The sequence below is a fragment of the Eptatretus burgeri genome, chromosome 3, assembly GCF_056783735.1.
Source record: "Eptatretus burgeri isolate ZD-2024b chromosome 3, Ebu_testis_v1, whole genome shotgun sequence".
Classification (NCBI taxonomy): Eukaryota; Metazoa; Chordata; class Myxini; order Myxiniformes; family Myxinidae; genus Eptatretus; species Eptatretus burgeri.
This window is the reverse complement of record NC_140963.1, coordinates 112,234,877-112,246,620: the sequence shown is the minus strand read 5'-3', so window position 1 is coordinate 112,246,620 and position 11,744 is coordinate 112,234,877. Positions and strand designations below refer to the sequence as shown.

At 49.9% G+C, this 11,744-nt stretch overlaps 1 long non-coding RNA gene across 1 annotated transcript; it reads right to left on the bottom strand.

Annotated features, from left to right (window-relative positions):
• Nucleotides 1-240: 240 nt before the first annotated feature.
• On the bottom strand, nt 241-10,438 carry LOC147030745 (uncharacterized). The gene is made up of 4 exons (XR_015056497.1): nt 1,291-10,438; nt 947-1,105; nt 646-703; nt 241-350 (listed from the first exon to the last, which is right to left on the bottom strand). It is a non-coding gene; the product is annotated as an uncharacterized LOC147030745 (long non-coding RNA).
• Nucleotides 10,439-11,744: the final 1,306 nt, after the last annotated feature.

Sequence of the window (11,744 nt, the reverse complement as noted above, 5' to 3'; positions counted from 1 at the left end):
ACCCACAAGCCCCTCCCACACAAGCCCCACCCCCGTCATCCCCCCTGTGCGACCCACCTTTGACCCATCACCTCCCTCATCCCACCCCCACCCTTCCCCACACACACACGGGGAGGGGAGGGGGTGGGATGAGGGGGTGATGGGTCATTGGGGGAGCGCACCTACCCCCCCTCCCTCCCTCTTCTTCATGTCTTGATTCTTTTTTTGAAATTCAAAATCAAGTAATTGTAAACAAAACAAATATAATTAATCAAAATTGAAAATATTTAATATTCATTTGTGAGAATGTATAATCTTTCCCAACAATATTCTTCAGATGTCTTGTGATTTCGAAACTCGGACACCATATTCTGTTTTGAAACAAAAAGTGGATAATAATTAGGTTTGATAAAGATAATTACATGGTAATATTAATAAGCCTGCTGTTGGTTCTAAGTTCAAGCCTCGTTGACCACTGAATTAACACACCAGGAGGCCGACTCAGCCTGTCATCCTTCTGAGGCCAATAAAATGAATTCCAGTGTACTGGCAAAACCGCGTCCAAACTAATGATGCAACCAACATAAGGCGACATTCCAAAGAGAGAGTGATATTAATAAAAGAATAAATAAACAAATAACTAAATAATAATTCAGAAACATTTACCTCCAGAAAATCATGTGTTGTACCAGATTGCTTCAACAGCTTATGTTGTGTGATCGAGCTGAAAATACAATAAAATAATGAGTCAAGGGTATATATGGAGAGAGAGGTAGGTAGAAAGACAGACAGAGAGAGAGATATACAAAGAGACAGACAGGGAGAGATAGAGAGGGACAGACAGAGACGCACACACGCACACGCACGCACGCACGCACGCACGCACGCACGCACACACACACACACACACACACACACACACACACACACACACACACACACACACACACACACACACGTGTCTCACCGTTGGTTTAATTCATTCGAGATCAGAGGCCGTGATAAGACTTCGTACCAGTCATTATAAATGTTTTTCAATTCTCTTCTAAAATCATTGACCTCTTCAATAAGAGCATTCATTTGATGCACCTCATCGTGATATGTAAACTCCACTTCTTCCAAGGATCTGCCAGGAAAAAGAAAATAAATATATATATTAATATATATATATATATATATATATATATATATATATATATATATATATATATATATATATATATATATATATATATATATATCAGGATAATCACGATTTAATTTATAATCAATTTCCTCATCGTTCAAAGAGGAAACCATACACAAACTTACCAACTTTGTAGTGAGCTGTTATCTTCATCAGAAGAGAGTGAGTCCATGTCTCAGTTTTTTTTACCATTGGTACAAGGTGGCAAAAAGATCAAAGGCCGTGATAAGACTTCCTCTTCAATAAGAGCATTAATTTCATGCACCTCATCGTGATATGTAAACTGCTCTTCTTCCAAGGACCTGCCAGGAAAAAAATATATATCAGAATTATCACGATTTAATTTATAATCAATTGCTTCATCGTTCAAAGAGGAACCCATACACAAGCTTACAAACTTTGTGGTGAGCTGTTTTGTTCGTCGGAAGAAAGATCGCTCATGTCTCAGTTGTAAAAATGAAAATCCCGTCTGGCAGAAACTTTGTCTGGCGAATCACTTATAAGGCAACGATGAGAAAATTGCCTAATCATCGGGTGTGGCCACAGGAAATGACGCTTCGGACGAGACAGCTTGGAAAATAATTGGGCGATTATATTCTCAAATTGTATGAATCATTTTTAAAACATACTTAAAATGCCCTAAAAGGATTTTGATTAAACTTATGTTTAAAAGCCTGTTAGTGTTCTGAATTAGTATATATATTGTTGCGGTCTTCGCGCCCGCCGGCGTGCGACGGCCACGTAACTCGAATCGCGGCACGTCGCCCACCGGACGGACAATCCAGTCGTGACCCTCTCGGACTAACGCCGGGAAACAGTCACGGGTGGACCTTTCGGTCTCACCGCGATCGAGCCAATCAGCCCCCGCGTGGGATAGGGTTGCTCGCCAAATTCGACCTACCTAAGTACCCACGCGGAGGGTAGACCGGGCGATCGCACCTCGCCGCAGGTCGACTTCGGACACGGGCCACTTAAGCGACCCGTTCCGTACTATCAGAATAACCGAGCGGTGTTATCGTCGACCTCGACGGTTCGATTAATTATCGGGCGTATTCAGCCCACTACCAACCCTTTACGTGAAGCAAGATGGGGATTCAATGGAGGAAAAGACGAAGCGAAGCGGGAGAACAGTTCAATAATAAAGCACATTTATTCGCGGCACACGGGAAGCACACATATTCAATTCCACCAAAAGCACACAAAAAAAAGAAAACACAATTCCATTTACACAAAAAGCAAATATAAAAGCGAAGACAATGCAGAGCTAATACCGACTACCGAGCACACGGCAACACTTATACAATTCTACTTCACAGACGGCGCCGACAACACATACCCAAAACCAAGGAAAGAAAATACCCTCAAGGATGAGGCGGGCCTGAGGCCGAGACCGGGTCGCGCCTACCCGTCTGGTGATGAGACGCGGAGCGGCGATGGCGCCTCACTCCGCGGGCCTCGCGGACAGTGCCTGGCAGGGGGTGGGAAAAGGGGCCCCCTTGGTCGCACTATCTCAGCGCGGGGGGAAACAGGAGGGGGTTGCTGATGCTCGGGGTATAGAGGATCTTTATTATCCCTGGTGTGCGTCTCCACCTCGGCCAGGTCGCGCTGCCGGCCTTCCTCGGGCGTGCAGCTCCCGGCACCGTCGCGAGCACCCCCTCGTCTGCCTTCGCCGCTGCCGCCTCTCCGCCTCTGGACTCTCCACCCTGGACTCTTCTTTGGGCTCTCCTCGTTCGACTCTCTTCAGCTTCTCCAGCTACTGCAGGCTTCGGGCTCCAGACTTCCACACTCTTCTGACTGACGAACACCGTCCTTTTATCCCCCCGTAGCTTCGCCTTTGACCCCCTCCCTTTGACCTTTCACCTCGCTCCCCATTGGCCCGAGAAAAAGTGGGCGTGAAGGCTTTTTGATCCACAAATTTGCATATATCGATCGTTCTGGAGGCGGGGCCAAATCGCCCCTCGCTCACCGATTGGACGGCAAAAAGTGGGCGTGTGTCGTTTTTGATCCGTTTTTGAAGCACAAAATCCGTGATTTTGTACACGCTGTTCAACGTGCGCCCTGCACGAGTCCAACACCGGTACCCACAGTGGGGCAAGAACGGTGGCGATGCTACGGTTGCGAGGTGTGACGTGAAGGTCGTGGCGGTTGTGGTGAAGCGGCGTTGTGGTTGGTGGTTGATGTTGTGGTTGTGGTGGTAATCATGGCGGGTGGTCCAAAATAAAGATAGTAAAAGAAAAACGGCTATCCTGAAGAGTCGCAGCTCGCATAAATGACATGTATTCCCACTAGACAACGGGTTTGGGCCTAACTACACATGCACTTACCGAGATACCTCACCTAAGGGACCTGAATGGTGGTTTGCGAATTTGGTAACCACAACACTACCCCCTTCCCTTTTTACAGACTCGTCCCGAGTCGTCAAATTTTCGTGTGCCATCATGTGTAGTTTTCCCCTAGTACATTTTACCTACGGATCCCTGAGTGCGACATTCATGGTATTCGTGTCCCCAAAATAAATAACCTGAGGGCTGCGTAACTATCTAAACAAACTCACTCACACGGACGACTTAAATAAAATTGCCGGCGCTAAGACATACATGCCGGGGGGCGCACTCATATGTACAGTACATCTTAACCTTAACTTACAAATTTTACACTAAACCATGGCCCAGGATCACTGAACTCTGCAAAAGAAAAGCAGTTAGCAGGGAGCCAGGCTGCCCACATGCAGTCTCTGGCTCAAACAATGCAGGTGACAGGGAACGTGGCTGGCTGCTCACACGCAGTCCAAGGCCTTCCCTTTTGAACTGAACGCAGTGAACCACAACGGTGCATGGGCTGCACAAACGCAGTCTCCGTGCCAGCTCAAGCGGCACACGCAATGAGCACAACGAATGGATGCATGAACGGTTTGAACTGAATGCAGTGAACGCAAACACGGTGCACGGGCCGCCACTGCAGGCCCGTGTTGTAGCTGCCAACAGGGCAGTTCTCGCAGCTTGCAAACTGTTGCTTTCTGATCCTGGCGCACATGGAAACGAACAGGGGGGGGGGCAAAGCAAAAATTGAACGGGGCTGGTGAACGTGGGCAGTGGGCATGGCATGGCAAAGGCAAGCAGGCAAACACAGCCCGCAGAAGAAGGCCGCTGCAGGCAAACACAGCCTGCAGAAGAAGGCCGCTGCAGGCAGACACAGCCCGCAGAAGAAGACCGTTGCAGGCAAACACAGCCGGCAGATGAACTGGCCGGCACAGGCCTCGAAGAAAAACAGCCAGCAGATGAACTGGCCGGCACAGGCCTCGAAGAAAAACAGCCAGCAGATGAACTGGCCGGCACAGGCCTCGAAGAAAAACAGCCAGCAGATGAACTGGCCGGCACAGGCCTTGCAGCACACAGCTGCCGATGAACTTGGCCGGCCTCCGCCTTGAAGCAAAACACGGCCAGCCGATGAAGTTGGCCAGCCTTTGCCGTTCAATGGAGGTTGGTGGAGGGAGTGCGGTGGTGCTGGCCACTTGGAAGGCGGGCTCGGACCTACCTACCTGTCTCCCTCCCAACCTATCGCCTTTGCCTGTCACTGTACATACCCACTCCCTTAATTTGTCAAACCCCAATTTAGCCCCAACTTATTTTTTGTTGTTTTTATTTTTACTTCCCCACTATAAATCGTCCCCTAACCCCCTTTATCGTCCTTGTTCGGCTAACCTATTCTGTCACCTAGCCTACTCCCAACCCCTACGTTCCCTTCCCAGAGGGGAACAAGGGAGAGCTAACGTCCTGTGTCGAGGCCCAACGAAGCCTCAGAATGGCCTCCCCAGAGTTCGGCGATCTTTAACCAAAGTGGGTCCAGCGGCCCACAACGACAGCGAGGGGATGGATGGTGCGGAGGGGTACATCTCCTAATCTACCCTAACCATTTAACTGTTAAACTACCCCGGGGCTTTCAACAAGCGCCTCTCGCTTAAACTATTGGTTATAACAACCCAGATTCCCGTCGCCTGTGTTGGTGTCCTCACAATTTCGGGCCTCGCCCCCCAATTTTCTCTCCGTGCCCTCACACGGTCTCCTGGCTGGGACACGTAGCTCCCTTTGGCAGGCACGACCCTCTGCCGATTCTCCCGCTATGGCACCCCCGGGCACTACACTGCCTCCGAGCCTACCAGCTCCCTAACACCGGGGAGTGCCCCCCATGGCACCTCCCCTGAAACGCACACGTGGCAGGCCGGCCTCCCGGGCCCCTTTCCGAGGGTCACCCGTGCCCACAACACTGCCCACGCGGCTAATGGCGCCCCGGGCCCCCGCACCAAGCAGGCGCACCCGTGCCAACTACGCTATCCCGGCCCCCCATGGGCCCTTGGCCTACCGCGGCCGACTAGCCTGGTGCCCGGGGTACCCACTCAGCGATACTCACCTTTCGCAGCCACGCTCCCAAGCCCGTCAACAGGGCTCCTGCACCCCTCCAAATGGGTCTCGAGCCTACATTCCCACCAACAACAAAACGACCTCCATTTTTCAATTTGACTAACCCAGCTAACTCACTCTACACTGACCCCGGGGTCCCTTGGGCGGGAGTCACTCCTCCCCCCAATCACTCATCGCACCATGCATTCCCCATTCACTCCACACACACAGACCCGCTGGCCTCACTCACTCACCAAGTACTCACCTCACAACTCACCAACAACTCTTCAACACACACACCACTGAACTCTGCCATCCTTCTAACTACATCCCCTAACTAACTCGTGCTCCCACGTCGTCCCTTAAACTAGTAGCACGTTCCTTTTAACACTACGTAGCTAAACTACGTCCCCTCTACACATTCACAAGTCTGTCCATGTCCTCAAATAAATCATTTTATCTCCCAACCTAAATCTGGCTACAATCCCTCTACCTAATCCATTCCACGGACTCCATGAGGACTTACCCCTGCCCCATGGAGTCGGTCTAACTAAGCTAACCCTTCCCCCTAACTAGTTTCCATCCTGTGCCCCGGGTAAGGGGGTCTTTCACCCCTTGCCCAGGAATCCTGTACACCCGAAAGTGAGGCTTGCTTTTTTTTTTTTTCCCATGCGCAGCACCTGCGCGGCAACTCAGAGCTCGCGCACTTTACACCTGCCCGTGACGTCATGCAGCTGCACGTGTTCCTCGTCCCTCCTTGGACGGTACCATCCGGCAGAGATACCCCTCCTGCCGGATTCCAACCACACGTGCAGCCATGGCGTCACCGTGCGCATAAAAAAAAACAAGCCCCACGTCTCGAGGGGTTCCCCACGCGAACACATGTGCTTTGCCCGTTGGAGCTTAACACACACGATCGCGTGGAGAACCCGTCCGGTCCAAATCCATTTACCTGCCTAAACTTTGTCCGTCCGCGGGATCGGCAAATCCACCGCGTGCGTTTCCGGACCGGGACTTCACTCTCGCAAGCGAGCACGTGGCGGTCTCGTGCGTTGCACAGCACGAACCGCGTGCTCACTGCTGGGTGAACCCGGCACGGTCTCCGAAATAGCTACAGCCGCTACTCGGCTTTCTTTCTTTACATGTCGCCGTCGTCGCCATTCCACACACGCATACCTGCGTGTTACGACGCACACAGTCCACACCATTAAACTCACACCGGGACACGCGGCTGCGTGCTCCCGCATGCCAACCGACATCTCCCTCACATACCGCTCTCTCACACGGTCTCCCTTGCATAACCCATACCACTCACACGTGGTGCTCCATTCACTCGCGGCTCCTCATCCACACACCATGCCTCACTCACACACGCGGGGGCACTCAACCGCGGTGCCTCATCCACACACCGTCTTTATTTCGTTTACCCTCTCTTGTTTACTTTCTTCCATTGCGACTCCCACTCCTTTTACTTTCTCTTTTAACCCGGTCACCTCCGCTCGTATCGTGTCGACTTCCTTTTTCATTTCGTTTTTTAGTTCTTCCAAGCTTCCTTTCAGGCTCATTCCATGTTCTGCGTCTCACCCCGCAGCTCTTTCATCTCTTCCCTCATTTGCTGTGTATTCGCATCCATCGTCGTTTTCACTTCATTTGTATTTGTATCCATCTTTTCGTTCATGCCTTTCATTTCCGCATTCATTTGTGCCAGCATGGTGAATAGCTGGGCCATGCCGGATGCACTCAGCTGAGCCGTTTCGGCAGGGGTTGGGGAAGGGTTTTGGTGGAGAGGGGGGGGGAGGTGTCATACACCGCGGCCGCTGCCGCACCCACCTCAGGTTCTGGGTTCAGTTGGGCGAGTCCGTGTTCCTGCACAATCAACATTTCCTGCTCGGGGATTCCATCCTGGACCATGGATCCTACACATTCTACATCCATTTCTAATACCCCCGGCTCCCGCTCGCCTTGAGACGCCATCTTGCTTCTCGTGAAGGGTTAATTTGCTCGCTCGTAATTTGGAGGGAATCGGGGGTCGCTTCTCTCACCCCTGGACCGATTCCCGTGAATTTAGCCGGAGACAGGAGAGCCCGTTTTCCTGTTCTCCGATACCAGTGCCGCGAGGAGGGCGATGAATTTGTATCGCACGACCTGACACCAGTGTTGCGGTATTCGCGCCCGCCGGCGTGCGAACGGCCACGTAACTCGAATCGCGGCACGTCGCCCACCGGACGGACAATCCAGTCGTGACCCTCTCGGACTAACGCCGGGAACCAGTCACGGGTGGACCTTTCGGTCTCACCGCGATCGAGCCAATCAGCCCCCGCGTGGGATAGGGTTGCTCGCCAAATTCGACCTACCTAAGTACCCACGCGGAGGGTAGACCGGGCGATCGCACCTCGCCGCAGGTCGACTTCGGACACGGGCCACTTAAGCGACCCGTTCCGTACTATCAGAATAACCGAGCGGTGTTATCGTCGACCTCGACGGTTCGATTAATTATCGGGCGTATTCAGCCCACTACCAACCCTTTACGTGAAGCAAGATGGGGATTCAATGGAGGAAAAGACGAAGCGAAGCGGGAGAACAGTTCAATAATAAAGCACATTTATTCGCGGCACACGGGAAGCACACATATTCAATTCCACCAAAAGCACACAAAAAAAAGAAAACACAATTCCATTTACACAAAAAGCAAATATAAAAGCGAAGACAATGCAGAGCTAATACCGACTACCGAGCACACGGCAACACTTATACAATTCTACTTCACAGACGGCGCCGACAACACATACCCAAAACCAAGGAAAGAAAATACCCTCAAGGATGAGGCGGGCCTGAGGCCGAGACCGGGTCGCGCCTACCCGTCTGGTGATGAGACGCGGAGCGGCGATGGCGCCTCACTCCGCGGGCCTCGCGGACAGTGCCTGGCAGGGGGTGGGAAAAGGGGCCCCCTTGGTCGCACTATCTCAGCGCGGGGGGAAACAGGAGGGGGTTGCTGATGCTCGGGGTATAGAGGATCTTTATTATCCCTGGTGTGCGTCTCCACCTTGGCCAGGTCGCGCTGCCGGCCTTCCTCGGGCGTGCAGCTCCCGGCACCGTCGCGAGCACCCCCTCGTCTGCCTTCGCCGCTGCCGCCTCTCCGCCTCTGGACTCTCCACCCTGGACTCTTCTTTGGGCTCTCCTCGTTCGACTCTCTTCAGCTTCTCCAGCTACTGCAGGCTTCGGGCTCCAGACTTCCACACTCTTCTGACTGACGAACACCGTCCTTTTATCCCCCCGTAGCTTCGCCTTTGACCCCCTCCCTTTGACCTTTCACCTCGCTCCCCATTGGCCCGAGAAAAAGTGGGCGTGAAGGCTTTTTGATCCACAAATTTGCATATATCGATCGTTCTGGAGGCGGGGCCAAATCGCCCCTCGCTCACCGATTGGACGGCAAAAAGTGGGCGTGTGTCGTTTTTGATCCGTTTTTGAAGAACAAAATCCGTGATTTTGTACACGCTGTTCAACGTGCGCCCTGCACGAGTCCAACACCGGTACCCACAGTGGGGCAAGAACGGTGGCGATGCTACGGTTGCGAGGTGTGACGTGAAGGTCGTGGCGGTTGTGGTGAAGCGGCGTTGTGGTTGGTGGTTGATGTTGTGGTTGTGGTGGTAATCATGGCGGGTGGCCAAAATAAAGATAGTAAAAGAAAAACGGCTATCCTGAAGAGTCGCAGCTCGCATAAATGACATGTATTCCCACTAGACAACGGGTTTGGGCCTAACTACACATGCACTTACCGAGATACCTCACCTAAGGGACCTGAATGGTGGTTTGCGAATTTGGTAACCACAACAATATAAACACGAGGCCTTGGATTACAGAATAGTTCCTGTTTTTTTTCACAGCATGACTGTGCAAAAACACTTCCTCATTTTCACGGCACGAACTGAAAACATGGAAACAAAACTTGTTTATGGCGTGGTATATGCAACTCAGGAGGTGGTCAGATGAGATCATTAAGAGAAGTTTATCATTTCGTAATGGCACAAAAGGCGTATCTTTTAAAATATAAAGATTCAAATGTTTTATTTTTCAATATTTTAGATGGGGATTATTGTGCAAAGAAAATTAAACTATTGAAGGAATTTGAGAATGAACAAATGTTTATAGGTTCAACGCGTGAGCTAAACAATATGCATTGGTTATTTGAAAAAGTGTCCCGAGGCTTACATGTTCAGATATTTCTTCAGAATCACCTTTAACAAATCACATTACTACTTTGCTACTTCAACAAATCTTTATCTTGTCGCATTGGTTATTTGAATAGAGTTCCCCTAGGTTAAAAGGGGAGACAAATAAATATACCTTGGGATAAAAAGGGGGTTTATTTTGAGGGAAAAAAATATGAATCGCTGAAAATCCCCCATTCACTTACATGGGGAAAAGTGAGCCAGAATCAGTATATTCACCCTACTCACGCCATCCCCATCACAGCGCCAACCACACTGCAACCACACCACCTCCACCATCTACGCTACCACATCTTCGCCACTCGCCATTCAACAGGCTCCGTGCGGTTACGACCTCCACGGAGGAACAAACAAAAACCAACAAGGATGCTCGGTGGGCTTTTCCCACCTGTTTTTCCTGTCTGACTTCCCCGCGCTTTGGAGTAGAGGAAGAGCGATGCAGGTCAAAGGTCAGAGATCATGTAAAGGTGGGGCCTCTTTTTGGGGGAATAATTCTCTGGCTTCGAGCCAAAAACTGACTCCCTCGCCCCCGGACGGAGCAGGTTGGAGGGAAAGCGTGAGGGAACGCCCTTTTTCGGGAACCCTCTCGAAGGAAGGTGGAGCCGAGAACGGGGCGAAGGGCGGAGCCCTGGGCAATAAAAGACGGACACGGGCAGGCGCAAGGAGTGCTTTTTCTTCCTCTTCATCTTGGCTGATGGTTCGGTTGGTTTTTGTGGAGAGTTGGTCTTCAGGAAGAGGTCCTGTGCCCGTGCCTTGGCGAGCGGCCCTGTCACGAAGGCACGGACGGGAGACGCGGCGACGCCCATTGCGAGGTGGACCTGTGCGTCCGGACGGGGAGTGCCGGAGAGGGTTCGCCGGCCGCGAGAGAGGTAGGGACGGGGCGCGACCACGCTGAAGGTCGCGGGAGAGGGACTCACCAGCCAAAGTGAAGTCGTGACTTCTTTCTTTCTTTTCTTTAGGGTTTTTGTATGGATCTTGTGGCGCCGTGTCTCGTAAAGTATAACTGTTTCAGTGTTGCCGTGTGTACGCGTATTCGGTTGTAGCTATGCATCGTTTCTTTTGTTTTAATTGCTTTATGTGCATTTTGATTGTGTATTGCTGTAAATACATGCCTTACGTCCTTGTCTGTGTGTGCGTGTGAATAAAATGCTTGCTTGTTGAAATGTTGTGTGTTTGAAATAAACGATAGAAAAAGAAAAACGCCTAACTCAAAGGATGGCAGCCCGAATGGATCACATAAATTCCCTCTATACAACGGGTTTGGATAACTACACATGTACTTTGAGATATCTCACCTCCGGGCCCTTTATGGTGAATGCGAATTTCCACAGCCGTAACTATATATATATATATATATATATATATATATATATATATATATATATATATATATATATATATATTGGGATATATATATATATATATATATATATATATATATATATATATATTGGGATATATATATATATATATATATATATATATATATATATATATATATTGGGATATATATATATATATATATATATATTGGGATATATATATATATATATATATATATATATATATATATATATATATATATATATATATATATATATATATATATATATATATATATATATATATATATATATATATATTGTTACGGTTGAGGAAATTCGCAAACCACCATTCAGGTCCCGTAGGTGAGATTTCTCTGTAAGTACATGTGTAGTTAGCCCCAAACTCGTTGTTTAGAGGGAATAAATGTGATTCATTCAGGCTGCGACCCTTTGAGATAGCCGTTTTTCTGTTCTTTCTTTATTTTGAACCAACCATGTCTCAACCGCCATCACACAACAACCACCAACCGCAACGCCGCTTCACAACAACAACAACGCCAACAGCCGCGACCTTTACCTTCACAACTCGCTCCCGCAAACATCGCATCACCGCCATTCCAAACGTCGC